Consider the following 16,594-nt stretch of genomic DNA (forward strand, 5'->3'; position numbering starts at 1 on the left):
ATGACTGAGCCCCCCAGGCGCCCCTTGTGTATGGACATTCTTAACAACGTGCTCTGGCCTGTCATTGTGCTGAGGACAGAAGACTGGGGAAATACGTGAATGACGCTGTAGACATGCCGAAGCCAAGCCTCTGGACAGGTGGGATGATTGGTGAGTTGTGACAACTTGGTCCTGAAGATCACAGCCGTGCTTAGAAGGGTCCACTTCTGGCGCCTCTGGGGAGGCTTTGGATATTACGTAATGTCCTGGGGAATACAGAGCTGGCCCTAATTGTCACCTACATCAGTGGCTCCAGGAGGCTGGCTGAGGACCAGAGCCTGTCGGTGACGGAGATCTCACCCGTCTGAGCAAAAGGGAAAAAGGAGACAGTGAAATGGAAGGGTGGCGAATGGAAGGGGACAGTGAAATGGCGAACAGGACCTTCACGGACTTGCCTGATCCCATTGCAGAATCGGTCCTGAATCTCCCTCTGGTCTTTCCAACAGTAAAAAAAAAAAAAAAAAAAATTATCGTGTATTCAAAAAGACCGAAGTCTGAGCAGCGCTGGCCTTGCCGGCCCGTGAAGCATTTTGAGTCCTATGGCTTTTCTTTTGCCACCAGACTGAGTTAATGCAGACGCTTTTGGAAAAGACTATGTCAAAATTCTTTCAAAGGTGAATCCAGGCAAAGAGGCCTTTCTGAGGAGCTGGGACCTGTCTTTTTATAATCTGATTAATAAGTCTACCTTCAGTTAAGCACTTGAGTTAAAGGGCGCCTGGGTGGCTCAGTCGGTTGAGCGTCCGACGTCGGTTCAGGTCATGATCTCGCGGTTCGTGGGTTCGAGCCCCGCGTCAGACGCTGTGCTGACCGCTCAGGGCCTGGAGCCTGCTTCGGATTCCGTGTCTCCCCCTCTCTCTGTCCCTCCCCTGCTCATGCTCTGTCTCTCTCTGTCTCTCAATAATAAGTAAACGATAAAAAAAATTTTAAAAAAAGGCACTTGAGTTAATATGAGTGTATTACTCAAGGCCAAGAGAACCAGGCCAGTGGTTTCAATGATTCATTCAGCCTAGAAGTGACGTCCAGTGCTCTGTGTCATAGGTGATTGGTCAGAAGTAATCACGTGCCCTACTTGTAGGAGAGCTGGGGACAAAGGGGCATATAGCACTCGGGAAGCAGTACATTTCTCTGTTGCAGGCTTCCCTGGTACCCTGAGTTCTAGGAACCCAAGCACATACTCTTCTAAAAGTAAGCTTCTCAATTGTTACTTTTACAGTGATTTTTTTTCTGTCATAAAATGCTTACCCACTGTAGACAATTTAGAAAACACCCAAGGTTCTAAGGAAAAGAAACTCCCCGATACCCACGCCTTAGGGGTAACCACTCTTTAATTTCTGGTGTGCATCTCTCCAAGTTTTTTTCCTGTACATATTCTTTAACAAAGCTCATTGTCTAAAAAAGTTATTTTGTAACCTGCTTTTTAAAATTAACATTCCCGGGGTGCCTGGGTGGCTCAGTCGGTTAGGTGTCCGACTTTGGCTCAGGTCATGATCTCATGGTTAGTGAGTTCGAGCCCCGCGTCGGGCTCTGTGCTGACGGCTCAGAGCCTGGAGCCTGCTTCAGATTCTGTGTTTCCCTCTCTCTCTGCCCCTCCCCTGCTCGTGCTCTGTGTCTCTCTATCTCTCAGGAATAAATAAACACTAAAAAAATATTTCATAAAATCAACATTCCCCCATTTTCTAGAAATTAAGTTAATTTAAATGTCGTTAAAATACAATTCAATATTATTATATAAGTATACTACAGTATAATGGGTCATTCATCACAGTTAGACATTTTAGTTGTTTTCTGTCAATAGTTTACTTTGACAAATAGTATTTGCATGGGCATCTTTATGAATGAGTTTTTCCCCTCCACGTTTGTGATCACTTCCTAGGATGGATTTGTAGAAACCGTGTGAACAGCTCGAGTTTGAGCGCTCTCATTGTACAGAAAGTGTCTCTAGGCTTAGCAACACACATTTAGTGAGTACAGGGCATCGGTGAAGAAATTATTGAACTTGGTTCCTGCCCTTAGAGTCTAGTCGGGGAGTATGGTAGGAGTGCAAATAGGACCGACCCCAAAGAGAAAGACCTACGGTCATCTCTGCACACGCTTTCCAACGTGCCTTCCTGTGTTTGGGGCCCGAACTCCCAGGAGGAGAACTGAGCGCTCCCTGGGACTCAGGGCTGAAGGGTTCTGACCCGAGCCTGCCTTCACCCTCCTCTGTGACCTTGGACAAGTTGTCCTCGTGTGGCCTTGGTCTTCTCATCTTTAAATGAGGTCATTGGATTAGGTCGTTTCGAATGGTGCCATTCTGTGCCCCTTAAATAGCTGGAGGCTGTGGGTAAGCATGAGTACATACTTTCCTTTTTTAAATGTCTAATTACGTCCAGCAATCTGGGACAGTTTCTGTGGGACTCGCCGGGAGGCAGCGAGGTAGCCCCATTTATTTCTGCCCTAGGACCCCAAGACGACACCTTCGTACAAACCAAATTATTGATGAAGGAGCAGGGTCCGGGCTTGGAGCAAAGAGGAGTTGAGAAATGAAAAGCTTCTGGAAAGAGGCACCTTGCAACGAGGAGATTTGTTTGGCTCAGAAAGAAATGCTAACGGGAACCGTGTGACTGACCAGCTACATGCGGGCCGGATCTCCGAACTCAGCGCGTACTTGACTTCATTTAAACCTTCTCAAGCCCTGGGAGGTCTGGGTTTTTATCCCCTTTGTACAGATGAGGAACCGGAAGTTCAAAGAGGGGACAAGGGCTGTGGCAGGGTGTTGTCCCAGGGAAAGGAAAGTGAGGTCATCGCCAGAATGCACAGAAGAGCAAAATAAGCTAATTCTTGTCTTTTGAGTCTGAAGGCTGAGGTCAAGGTCTGATAAGGGCATTTTGTGAGATTTCTCTAGAAAGACAATTGCGACCGGAGGAGCTTCTCGTCTTGGGCGTCGCTCGGGTGCCATGTCTGTGGGGAGACAGCTTGCTCTCACCCATCTTAACCCCAGGGCGCTTCTGTCCGGACAAACCGGTGTCTTTTCCAGGCTGTAGGTCCCCGTGTTCACACACACGGTGCTCTAGGATGAGCCAGGTGAGGCCTGGACCCACAAAACCGTTGGTAAAACCTGGTGGTTTGGAGCCTAGGTGCATTTCGCCGAGGAAGATGTGCCAACTCTGCTGCCTGGCGTCCTCAGCGGCCCCCACACTCCCGTTCCCCCAGACGGGGTGGACGGACCTTTCCCTGTGTCGGCAGCAAAGGAGTATGGGATGGCCCGGATGTGGGGAGGAACAGTGACTCTGGCCGGCCCTTGAGTTTGGAAATGGCGGCAATGTGTCCTGGACATCATCTTCCTGGTAATTCGGGATCCGGGCCCCAGGTTCTAACTTCTTAATAGTAACCAACACGTGCGCATATGATACTTCCTGTGTTCCAGGCGTGGTTCCAAGCACGTACACACAACTGACTTCGTGTTCCTGATATAACCTCAGGATCACCATCCCCAATTTATAGGTGAGGAAACCGAGGCCCGAAGAGGTGCGGAAGCCTTCCCGAGGTCACGGCCGCTAAATGATGAAAATGGGATTTGAGCCTGGGCAGGGGGGTTCCAGAATCCGTGCTCTGAACAACGCTGCTACCCAGAGCCTCTGCGTGGGGCGGGGTGGCGGGACCAGGGGGCCCGGGCCTAACCCTCGGAGTGCTCTGTGCTCCTGAATAAATTAACCGCATCCCCCACCGCCCAGTGAGAGCCCTGAGTCCCTCGCAGGAGCAGAGCGCTAATTCATCGCTAGTATGGGAATGACTAAAACACACACTTCCTCTGCACGGAAGGGCTTCTCTTTGGAAAGAGGATGCTGGACGCCCAGGATATTGGTAGGATCCCGATCGTGAGGGCGTGCGAAGGGACAGAGCCCCTAAGGTACGCCCCCATCTCATACGACCCCGCCAGGAAGCACGCATGTTGTCATCACAGCTTCCAGACGGGCAGGGGCGTCGCGGAGGCTTCAGGCACCTGGTCCGAGGCCACGCGGCGTGCGGTGTCACCGCAGTGCGGACCCGGAATCGCCGGGACCGCCTGCGTGTGCATTCCTAGCAGCTCCGTTGGCTTTTCCCTGGCCCGCCGATGACGGCGCCGACGTTCCCAGGGGGATCGTCTGGGCTGGGTCAGAAATCCAGTTTGGACTCGTAGTCTTTGGCCGCGGAAGACTGACAGGCCGCCTCTGCCCCGCTTCCTCTCCACTGCGGCCCGCGGGGCTTTGCCGGCCCCCGCGGCGGCTGCCCGGCCAGGATTGCCTCACTCCGTCCCCGGCCCTCCTGCGGCCTGACCCCGGGGAAGGGCCGAGAAGTACCCGGCCCGGCCCGGCAGGCCAGGAACTGCCTGGGCCGTGACTCCAGCTTGATTCTCTGCAAAAGCAGGGTTTTCTCAGGGAGGCTTCCCCCGAGAGGAAGGACAAATCCGGCGGCGGACTTTCAGCCGACCTCCGAGCCCTGTGATCTTAGTCCCTGTCATTCAGTGGTGGGTGAATTACTCAGCCTCTCCATTGTGTAGCCGGAGGAAACGCTCACGCTCTGTCATCGTTGGTAGCCTGTGGGCAGCGTTCTCCCCGCTGAGCCGACTTTCTGCGGATTGTGAGGTTTCGGGACCGGCTCGGGTATGGGGCGGGGGGAAGAAAAAAAATTCAGGAAGTTTTCTCTCCCGCTTTTTGCGAGGGGAGCACCCTGCGTGCTTTGGGCAAGTGAGCAGGGACGGCCGGTGCCAGGCGGTGAGGCTAAGGCCGACTTTTGCCCCGGGAAGGCTGAGGAAATCCGTCCTTCTGGGAGGAAGGAGCCAGAGAGAGGGGACCCAGGGTTTCTCTTTGCTTAGGGCGCCAGGGCTGAGGAGGGAGGTCACGAGGAAAGCAGCAGTGAGGACAGCCAGGTTGGAAGGGGTTGGCTGGGGGAGACAGGAGGCAGGGAGCCTAGCGAGGCAGCGACCTCACCACGGGGCTCAGGGCCTGAGAGCCTGGTGAGGACGTGGGGAGGGAGGGGACAGTCACCGGTGGCTTAGGGGCCCCGCAAAGCCAGGCTGTGGTGGAGGCTGGTGTGGGAGGGGGGACTAGGGCACCTTCCAGCGGGCTCCTTTGAAGTCATTCAAAGAAAGAAGGTTTTGATTTAGAGGGGACTGTTAGGCTTTCCTTTTTTAGTAAACTTCTCAAGTGTCACATATACCCATGACAAGCACGCAAACCGTGAGGATACCTACCCCTTGATGACTCCTCGCAGGGTGAACACAGGCGTAACCGGCACCCCCATGGGGAGACTGAGCCCAGCTAGCGCCCCAGGCCCCCTTCCCCGTGTCCCCCTTTCCCCTCCCCCCTTCTGCCAAGGATGCCACCATTCTGACTCCCAAAACCTCAGATGACTTTTGTCTTCCATTCAGCGTGCTGTGAAATCCCCGCGAATTGTTGGTCGGCTTTGCGCGCTCCCCACGTTCTGCTGTACAAATACAGCACGGTTCCCTCGCCTCCCCCGTTACTGGCGGACACCGAGGGGCTCCCGGTGCAGACCCCGCGGCATCAGGGCCTCCACGGGCGGCCTTGGCTGCGTCTCTGAAGCGCACGCGAGCACACCTGTCCTGAGGGTTGCACCCGGGACCGGACGCAGGGTCCCCGGGGAGGCGGGTGCTGCGGAACACGAGCTTCCGGTTTGGTAGGTTGGGTTTTGTGAACGAGGCCGGCGGGTGTGCGTCAAGCTGCGGCTGTTGATGGATCACAGGCGGAGCTCACAGTCCCCTGAGAAAAGGCCTTGGCGGCGTCCGACTTGCTTGTGAGACATGGCTCCCGGCGACTTTGTCCTGGAGCGCGCCTTGGCCCTCGTCCTGGAATGTGCCTTTGTCCTTGGGGGGGGGCACATTCGTCCTAGAGTGCGCCTTTGTCCTGGGGCGCGCATTCGCGCATTCCTCCTGGAGCGCGCCTTTGCATTTGTCCTGGAGTGCACCTTCACCCTCCTCCTGGAGCGCGCCTTCGCCCTGGTCCTGGAGCACACCTCCGTCCTGGAGAGCACCTCCAGTCCCGGAGCGCCTTTGGGGCTGTCTTCAGGCCAAGCACCGCCGGCACACTCTTTAGGTTGCCCAGACTCTGGGCTAGAAGGATCCCTACGTCAGTTTTCTCTGCCCTTCCTCCCCCTGGATTGACGACGCGGGCTCCATTGTACTAATCCATGTCTCCAGCTCCATCTGTCAAAGCAATTCGCATAATTACTGTAATTTTAATATTTTGGACAGCGAGCTCTGGGGTAGGGACGCAGGGAGGTGGGGGCTGATGGCCGGCCGGCAGTGGTGCTCTCGGCTCCCAGGGCGTGGGGGGGATGCTGAACGGGGCCGGTGAAGAACAAGGTCTGGAAGAAGCAGGGTCCCGCAGACCAAAAAAGGAATTGCAAACTCCTTTGCATGTTAGAAAAAAGGAAGTTGTGTTCTGTAAAACTAAATACTTATGTAGCCCAGATGTTAGCTGGAGGCCTCCCTACCCCACAAGAGCTGTGCAAAATTAGCTCAAACCTTTCCCGATTCCATGGGCTGGGAAAGTCAGAGTCCTTCCCCAAGATTGCTCCTACTTCCCAAGGGCCCTTGAGAATTCTCAACGTAAGCCCTCAAGGCCATGTTGCCTTCCGTAGTTTTGCTCTCCAAAGTGGGTCCACCGACATCACCTGGGAACTTGCTAGAAATGTGGACTCTCAGTTCCAACCCTCAAGTCTAGACCTATGAGTCAGAAACTGCGGTCCACAAGGTCCCTGGGGAGCTGTGTGCACGGTACAGTCAGAAGCACAGAGACGGGACAGAAAGGGTTCTAGAGTCTAGCAGAGCTGGGTTCAAATCCTTCCTCTACTGTTCACTAGCTGGCGACCTTGAGCCTCAGTTTCCTCCTCTGTAAAATGACGATCGCCGTCCCAATGCCACGGTGCGTGTAAGCCCACAGATTGTCGATTGAGGAAATGCACGAAGCCTGGTATGTGTAGATTCTTCAAAAACACACATTCCCTTTCTTTCCGGACTCAGACAGCCCCAGGACCAGTGGGATGCACCCGTCCTCCCGTATGGCAAATCTTCTAGTGGACATGCCTTGGCATGTGATCTCAGAGATGCCCTCTTGCCTGACTTCAGCAGGGCGTGCGTTCAGGTCATCCTGGAGGTGGTGACAGACGTCCAGGGCTGCGTACTGCCTCCCGCGTCCCCACTTAGCTTGCCTGGGTGCATCAGGCTGGAGAAGGTAAGGCCTTAGAGAATGACTTTGGTCTCTCGGTCCCACCTCAACACAAACCTAGCTTGAGCTACTTGGCACCGAAGGGGGTTGGCTCACGGTTGAGAATGAGTTGAGTCAAAAAGCAGAGGGGACAGTAGGCCTCCGGAATGATCGAAAGTTGGAGCCTTGAACGCATGGGGAATGTGCTGTCCGTGTTCCCACCTGCGGCCTTTGGTGTGCTGGCTTTGCTCTCACTGACACTGGCTTTTCCCAAGAGGAGAGAGGCCTTATCACTGCTTACGGTGCACGTGGCTGGAGCATAGATCCCAAACCCGTGCATGAAGAAATGAATACATATGCCTACATCTCTATCTATGGCTATGTGGAGCGATGGCGATATAAAAAGTTCCTTAAAAAGAGTGAAAGGAGCCTGGTATATCAGCAGGTGCAAGGAATAGCCTTCCTTTGTGTGAAATCAGTCTGCATTTCGTCTTTTCATCCAGGATTTGTTCCCAAGTGGCCTGTGGCCCAGATGCCTCTCTCCAGGCCATTGAGGACGTAACCAAGCCCACGAAAGGTGAAGAATGGCCTGTAAACTTGGAGGTTGTGACCGCTCAGGATGGATAAGGGCAACGGTGCGGAGAGAAGAAGTCCCCGGGCTGGAGGGGGGAGGCTCGGGGCGTGGGCGGTAAGAACGTCGAGAATTTGAAGTGACCAAATCAGATGCCCTGACCGCGTCTTCTTCAGGCGAAGGCGGGGGGTGGCGAGGCGGGTGGTTTGTGATCCTGGACCGCCAACGGGAATTGATACAGAAAAAGAGCTTGGCGGGGCTGAGGGTGCCGGGGGACCCTGCACCAAAGCCCTTCTGATATCTGCGCTCTCCTGAAATAAAATACTAAATTCAGAGGCTACCAATAACATTTAGCACACCTCCCATCAACGACGGTAAATGTCACGTAAGTAATTCTCGTTTATTATTCCTTACTCGGTAAAGGCTTTGCAGAATCTCCTTCCTCTTTGGTCTGAACAACATGCTCATAAACCCATTGCATTTTGCTGCCAAAAGAACATATATCCTGTCACCACCACTGGCATGTGCCCACACCCTGTATGTGACTGTCTCATGCCTCTGTTTAGAAAAGGGGGGTCAGCGGGGGATGGGAGTGACCCTAGGCTGGGTCAGAGCATCGCCAAGGGTCCGTGATGCTTAAGGACCGGGAGGGCCTGGAAGATGCGTGGTTGTGTTATTGTGACGCAGCCCGTGGTGGGAGCTCGTGCTCCCCCATTTCTGCTCTTCTCCCGCCTGGGCCGCTTCCCCAGCGCCCCCCTCCCCTCTGGCAGGCGGATGGAGTGGGGGCCGCGTTCTGGCCGGTGGTGTGTGAGTGGCAGCGGTGTGCATCAGTCCCTGCGGCCGCCCTCACTCACTGGTGGGAGACCCTCGGGTCCTCTCCGTCCTGCCCCGTTGGCCAGAAGGCCACCCGTTCCCGTGGCGCGGTATAAGACGCCGAGCCTCGGTCAGCCCGTTTTGCTGACTCTCACCAGCTGACCGGGCCAGAACTAAACCCATGCTAGTTGTGGCTTTAAGACCTGGGTGGTACTTGTTACTGTAGCAAAAACTGACTTGTCCTGACTAATACCGTTCACAGCGTGAGAGGACAGGGAGAGGGGCCCGGAGGACCCAGCCGATCTCTCCCCAGGCACAGATTTAGGTCGTATGTAAAAGGTGGAAAGAGGGCTACATGCAGGGACGGAGTGGGGAGAAGCAGAGGGGTGGAGGAAAGGCAGAACTCATCAGAAGGGACTTCTAAGGCTTCGGATGGAGAAGACCAGGACAGGAAAGGCCCCTGGCTCGGAGGAGATGACGTAAAATTACCAGGGGACCAAGAGGAGGCAAAGTGGCTCAGCCCCTACTCTGATTCCATTTTCTGCGGCCAGGGAATTAGCTTTAATGGCAAAAGGATGGGGCAAATGGCAGGCACAGGGAGCTGACGTTTCGGACGTTAGACTGCAAGCTGGGTCTTGCCAGCGTGTAACTGACCCGGCCCTGACACAGGGCTCCGCTCGGGAGTATTTGCTGAATGAGTGAACCAAGGTACGTGAGGGGGAGGGGGAGGGGGAGGGGGGGGGTAGCCGCGTTAACTGGATTCGAGTCGTCGGGTCCACCTGAATTATACCGCAAGGCCCGAGGGGAAGCGTAGCTGTGAGAGCAGAAGCCGTGTTAGGAATCTTCCAGAAACCGAGGGCACTGGGAGAGGGAGGGGTCACGTTAGAAATCAGAAACGGTCCATGCTTCTTCTCTGAGTCTTTTTTGCTGAGGGGAAACGGAAGGGGGAATCCCGAAACTCCCCAATGGCGGGTCGATGTTAACTTCCTGCGCGTTTCTGGAAGGGTCTGTACGGTCCGTGGCTGATGAACACCTGGGAACCGAAACAGGTATCATCGAGGGCTACCTGTACTGGGAGATGAGAACAGCTCGTTTTTATCGTGGGCTTGCCGTGTGCCGGTCCGGGCGCTCTGCGGATGGTCTCAGCCCATGCGCGTCGTGACCGGGCGACGACGGCCCCTTGGTGACCGTTGTACCGCCGGGGACGTGGGTCACAGGGTCGGGTCCGCAGCCCGCGCGAACTCCGGAGACAGCGCTTTTCACCCGACCAAGCCCCTGTTCACACGTCCACACTCCCCTGGTTTTCTGGGGCTCCCCGGCTGGCGAGGGGCCCGGGGCCAGGGGAGCGGAGCCCCCCTCCCCGACCACGTGTGGCCACTGGGCTCAGCCTGCCGAATCGGAGAGGAGTCAGCCCACATCCAGCAGCCGTCTTGGCCCGGAGGGATTTCCGAGCGTGAAGACGCTGTCCTCCGGACTGAAGGCGGCCCCTGTGAGAGGGGAGAAGGGAAACACGTCCACATCACACGGCCGGTTTCCCTCTTGTGGACTGTTGTGTGTTTTCCCGCCCCGTAGGCTTTCTACCACGAAGGCAAGACTCCACGGCTTCTCTGCCCCTCGGAGGGAGAGGACAGACACCCAACAGTCCTTGGGGCCGGGAAGGGAGGGCGGGAAGTCACGGTCGGGCAGAAACTGAGTGTGGAAAGCCCTTTGGTGTCAGAGGAGAGAAATATGGGCAAAACAGGATGATGTTTGCCTTTTTGTCCCAAACACACCCAGTCCTCGAGGGCGGATGGCAGAGGCAGAGGCCGGCCCGGGGTTTGGGGATCCCGTGTCTGCGCGACCTGTAGGAATGCCAAGCCGTCGAGGGTCCACCAGTAACATACTAATCACACGCTTACATCGGGCCGTACTCAGGCTGTATGGCACGGTGTTCCAGAGAGAGAAGCCTTCATGCGGTTCTGAGCTCCAATAACTCCAGAAGTGCAAGTTAAACCAAGCTTACAAAAGAGGTCACTCTAAAATGTAAGGTTTTCAGTGTCACTTATACTCACTGCATTTCTGAATTGGAAATTAGAGACAAAACTGGTCGGTCCCTCTTGGGACACCTGGGTGGCTCGGTCGGTTAAGCCTCCGACTTCGGCTCAGGTCGTGATCTCGCGGTTCGTGGGTTCGAGCCCCGCGTCGGGCTCTGTGCTGACCGCTCGGAGCCTGGAGGCTGCTTCCGATTCTGGGTCTCCCTCTCTCTCTGCCCCTCCCCTGCTTGCACTCTCTCCTCTCTCCCTCTCAAAAATAAATAAACATTAAAAAAAATAAAAGATTGGTCTCTACTGTGGATAGTTAGCATGGACCACAACAAAAGATTAAACAATTGTTCCAAATTCACAAAACCAAACAGGTCTGACAGAAACGTGAATAGTTAAAAATTCAAATGATTTCTCGGGTAGGTTTGTAGCATTTACTTACACTTCCCGGGCTTTGGGAACACCGTGTCAGCCCCGGGGCATGGCCGCAAGAGGCTGGCAGTGCGGGGTGTTGGGTGCTTCATGCTGGGTGGTGGGTGCTGGGTGCTGAGTACGGAGGGTACTGAGGTGGTGGGTGTTTTATCCTGGGTGCTGGGTGCTGGGTGCTGGGTGCTGGGTGCGAGACAAGGGCTGTTCCTCAGCGGCTGCTCAGGGCTTAGATGTCGCAATTGTGTAATCAGCGCCCAGGCCTCATGCCTGTTCGGGTCTCTTGTTTCTTTGTCTTTCTTTCTTGGTTCCTCTTCGTTTTATGAATTCCGTTTGCCGCGTGGCATCTTGTACAAACTCCGGGTGTTGGCGAGGCCACGCCCACCGTGGGGCCAAGAACCTGACGGGTGCGTTGCTTTGTTTACTTCATCATGAAACTGTAATAAATACCCAGAGTCACACAATGAACCCCAGTCACCCCCCCTCACCTGTTTTCTGTCTTCTGTTTCTCTCTCTTTTTTTCTCTCAGATGTTTCGAGGCAAATCCTAAATGTGGGATGAGTGAGGTTTTGTTGGTTTTAAGAAGACGGTTCAGGGAGGAATTAGAATCAAATGGCCTTAGGGTGATGGGGGAGCAGACAGGGAGAGGGAGGGAGAGAGAGAGGAGAGAGGGAGAGGGAGAGGGAGGGAGGCAGAGAGAGAGAGAGACAGAGAGAGAGGAAGGGAGGGAAAGGGAAAGAGAGTGAGAGACAGATTGAGAGTAGAGAGAGAGAGGGAGAGAGGAGAGAGGGAGGGAGACAGAGGGAGAGAGGAGGGAGAGAGAGTGAGAGACAGACAGAGCAAGAGAGAGAGAGGAGAGAGCGAGTCGGCAGGGGACTGAAATAGGGGAGCGTCCAGAATGAAGAGACTATATTTATCCCCGTGTCCGCCTCCTGCCCTCCTTCCACGGTTTTCTCTCCCTCCCACCTACTTCGCTCTTTGCCTGGAAATACCAGCAACCGGGGCGAGCGGACGCTTCTCCCCGCGGGTTTTGTGCCGCAGGGCAGTGGAGTGGAGGTCGCGCGGCCCAGGACCCTGCAGCTCCCCGTCTCCATCTCGCGGCCCGCCCTCCGGGGCCTGGGTGCCTTCCTGCCCCTTTCCTTGCACAGAAGGAACTTGGCTCCGGACCCTGGGATGGGCCGTGTCCCCTCGGCGGCCCGGCTCGGGAGCGGGATGGCACGAAGGGGTCCGTTGCTCCTTGGGGCCACCTTCCCCCCGAGCAGCATGTCCCCAAACTGTAGCTCTATAAACGTCTGGAGTTCCGAGCAGCGAAATTAGGTTTTCCACAAATAAGGGTCCTCAGATTCGTTTGCGGCATCATATTTACAATGACATCGCGCGTTGAAAAAGTCTGAGATGATTTACAGTAACGGTCGTCCGACTGAACTTGCCCCACACTGCCTATGGCTATCTCCAGGGCTGCTGGTATGTTCCAGGACGCAGTTTGGGGATTGCTGTCCTGAAATCACTCCTTCCGGTCTGGAATCACAGGGTGGGATAAATCGCCCCTCCCGTCGCTCCTCCTGCTGAAGGAGAGATCATTTATTCGGAGGGCAGGGGTGACGCCAGATCAAACCCCAGAGGGTCAGGACGGCTAAGGGATGTGGGCCGGGTTAGCAGGAGGAGGACACACAGGGACGCCGGGGGCCAGTGTGGCTACTGGTCACTGCGGGCAAAGCCATCAGACGATGCCTCCCTGGCTCCCGGGGGCAGCTCTGAGCCCATTCATAGGATCCTTTAGACACCTGAGGGGGGGGCCAAGGGACCGTGACCCCCGTGGCTTCGGGTGCAGGCCAGGTGACCTGGGACCCGCCCCTGGAGGCCGGTGGCCAAAGAGAATGTACATGCTTGAAAAAGAAATGCAGGGGTGCCTGGGTGGCTCAGTCGGTTGAGCGTCCGACTTCGGCTCAGGTCACGATCTCATAGGTCGTGAGTTCGAGCCCCGCGTCGGGCTCTGGGCTGACGGCTCAGAGCCTGGAGCCTGTTTCAGATTCTGTGTCTCCCTCTCTCTGACTCTCCCCCATTCATGCTCTGTCTCTCTCTGTCTCAAAATAAATAAACGTTAAAAAAAAATTAAAAAAAAAAATAGAAATGCAAAGACCACCAGCCCAAGGGGGTGAAGGTGGGCCAAGGAGTCAGAAGAACGAGATAAAAAGAACCCAACACGCGTTTGGAAAATCGAAATCAATCTCAAAAGACTACTCCACGTTGAAATGACGTCACTGCTGACTTTTAGTATTTTAAACTCTGTCTTCCCCATTCTTGAGGTCCCTATTTAAAAACAATTTTTTTAAATGTCTATTTATTCTTGAGAGGTGGGGGGGGGTAGGGGCAGAGAGACGGAGACCCAGAATCCAAAGCGAGCTCCAGGCCCGGAGCTGTCAGCACAGAGCCCGACGTGGGGCTCGAACCCACGAACCATGAGATCGTGACCTGAGCCAAAGTTGGACGCTCAGCCTACTGAGCCCCCAGGGGCCCCTCGAGATCCCTATTTTGATTCATCCTTAGAAGTTCGTAGATGCCACCTTGGCACCTGCCTCCGTGACTTTCCTCTCTACAAAACGTGTCTCCTTCTAAAAGAAAAGCCTAGATTCTTGTAGAATTTTTGAAGAAATGAGAGGCTGCTAAACGTTCTGTTTTGAACGAATTATAAATTCACAGGGAGTTGCTAACACTGTGCCTAAGGAGCGGTGTGCCCTTCCCCCAGGCCCCCACGGCCGTGACGCCTTACGTAACCGGAGCACAGCATGGAAATCGGGACGGCGACACGGGTCCTGTTAACTGGGCTCCAGACCCTATTCAGTTTTCCACCAGTCTCATACGCGCGCGCGTGTGTGTGTGTGTGTGTGTGTGTGTCTGCAGGTGGGGATTAAGTGTGGTGCTTTACAAATCCCTCCCTTCCTTGCGCCCTGCGGCCACCACCTCGGTGCCGGTTTGGGTGTCCCTCCGTGTGAGACCCCAGTGCCCCGGGCACCAAGAATAAACCCTGGGGCGTCGTCTGGCTTCACGGCTTTCAGGGGCGCCTCTAGGGCCCCACGTCTAAAGTCTAACCCGGCTTCTGCTTCGGCCCCGTGTTTTCCTCCTGGACCCCCCGTCTCTGTCCCTCAGCCCGCACTCCGGCCTCCTCGCTCCCCGGTGGCGTCCTCACCGGGACTGTGCACCTGCCGCCCCTGCGTGGCCGTGCTGCGGGCGCCCTTCCTGCCTCCGTGCGTCTTGGCGGTTCGCTCCGATGCCCCCTGCTCCTGGGGGCGTCTCTCCGGTGCTTCCAGAACTCGGTTTTCTCGCCTCTTACGACAGAGCGTCTCGCATAGATGTGATTCCTCACGTAGGATCGTGTTAGGGACGTAGTCACGCAACAGAGCCCAGACTGCTGACGGTGTTTTAAACTCGCGGGGGCTGGGGGCGCCCGGGGGACTCAGTCGGTTGGGGACCGACTCTCCATTCCGGTGCCCGTGGCAGTCTCACAGTTCATGGGTTCGAGCCCCGCACCCGGCTCTGTGCTGACAGCACGGAGTCTGCTTGGGACTCTCTCTCCCTCCCTCTGTCTGCCCCTCTGCCTCACTTGTGCTCTCTCTACAATAAATAAATAAACTTTAGACTTGTGGGGGCTGTTTTCCTCACGGCGAGAAATGCCAAGTGCACGTGACAGGGTCCTTGGGGACGCGGGGACTTTCTAGGCTCCTCCGCCATCACGGGGTCGTCTTGTCACCTCTCCGTCACAGGGTGGCTGCGGCATCCCGTCTGCCTTCCAAGCGGGAAGCAAAGAAAGTCGTGTCTCTGTCCGTCCCTCTTCTCACGCGACAGCAAAAGCTTTTCCAGAACACCCTTCCATAGGCTTCTGTTTATGTTTCCCTGACCTGCACTGTGTTCCAGAAGGGAGGGCCGACGAGCAAGCATTTAGTTCTCCAGCCTCTGGGAGGAGGGAGCTGGAATTAGGTGCTCAGCGAGCCCATCTACAGCATCAGCTGCAAACAGTGTCCCCTTACTGAGAGCCACCTCCTCAAGACAGGAACGGTCCGTGAACGTTTGTCCTGAATCCCTAGCGTCTAGAACAGTATCTGGCCCGTCGCTGACCGCTGTGTGAAATCGCACGCACACCGGAGTGGACGCGTGCACAGGACTGGGAGCCTCAGACCTGCCCCCTGTAGGCAGGTCGCTATGCCTTCGAGTGTGAGGACGGCAGTGTGCAGGGACAGGAGAGGGGTGAACTCAGGGGGCCAAACCCAGGAATGGGGGTACCTGCCAGCCCATCACTTCCCGCTGGTCAGTAACTTTTTAGGAGAGACTGTTTTCTTTGGGATGCGGGGCGGGGAACGTTCGTACGTCATGAACCGTTGGAGTTTCTTCTACGTCTTAATTCCCCAGCTGTCCAATAGCATGACCCTCACACAGCCAGCCTTCCGAGGTGGCGTTGGGGGGCTCCGGGCTAGGTCCCCGAGGGACTCTGAGCTTCCCCCCGTCACCTTCCAGGGGCCGGGGGGGCAGGAACAACGCTGCACGGACCAGGTGGGGCTGGACCCGCGGGGCAGATCGGGTCGGCGGCCGCGGCGCCCACAGGGGGCCGCGGTGACCCGTCGAGCGCGCCTGCCGGAGGGCGACTCAGGCCCAGACCCGGGCTTGTGGCGAGGCCTGCCGACCCCACGTTCACGGAAGAAGGGGCGTCTAGGATGGCACGTGAGCGTGGGGGGAGGAGGGCTGCAGCCCCGCCCTGCCACTTACTCACCGGGACCGTCCCCAAGTTGCCGTCCCTTCTAAACACCCTGCCACGGGTTATCGCGAAGGTGGATGAGAAAATGCTTGGGGAACACCCGGAACATGCCGCGTGCCCAGTAGGTATGACTACGTGGAAACACGTAGAAAACTCTACTCCTTGTCCCGCCCCTCATTATTAAACGGAGCCCAAAAGGGGTCAAGTCTGGTCCGGGCTTCGGCCGTAGATTGCCGGCACGCGGGCACGGCTCCAGGCTGCCCCTCACTGCACCGCGCACACACGACTTTGGTGCCCGTTTGCAGCCGGGACTGTCACCTGCAGGTCCCGGGCCGCCCGCGCCTCGCGCACGTGGCACAATGCAGAGACCCGGTGACAACCCTCTGCGCCCCGGTGCTCCCTCCACCCGGCCTCCCCGACCGGCCTGCCCTCCCCCGCCGGCCAGCCTCCCCCCGGCCCGGCCCGTGGAGTGTCCCCGAGGCCCCTGAGCTGGCGTTTTCATGGAACAGGCTTCCAGGGACAGCCACCCTCCCCCTCCCCGCGCGTTCTCGGGCAAGCCAGAACCCTCCGCTCACAACAGGAAACCAATAGCTCTGTGCTATCAGAAGACATTTCCTTCACGGCACAGAGCGTCTGAGTAATGATTTCGAGCCGGCTTCACCCATTTCCGGTGGAAGGAGGCGAGTGGCCGGTCCCTGCCCCTGCACGGCCCTCTCCGAGCCCCGCCGCCCAGCAGCCTCCGGCTGGAAGACGGGCCTCTCTTCCCTTTGCCGTCCCGGGCCCGGCACCC

This window comes from Panthera pardus, unplaced genomic scaffold, assembly GCF_024362965.1.
Source record: "Panthera pardus isolate Hobbes unplaced genomic scaffold, ASM2436296v1 HiC_scaffold_23, whole genome shotgun sequence".
Taxonomy (NCBI): Eukaryota; Metazoa; Chordata; class Mammalia; order Carnivora; family Felidae; genus Panthera; species Panthera pardus.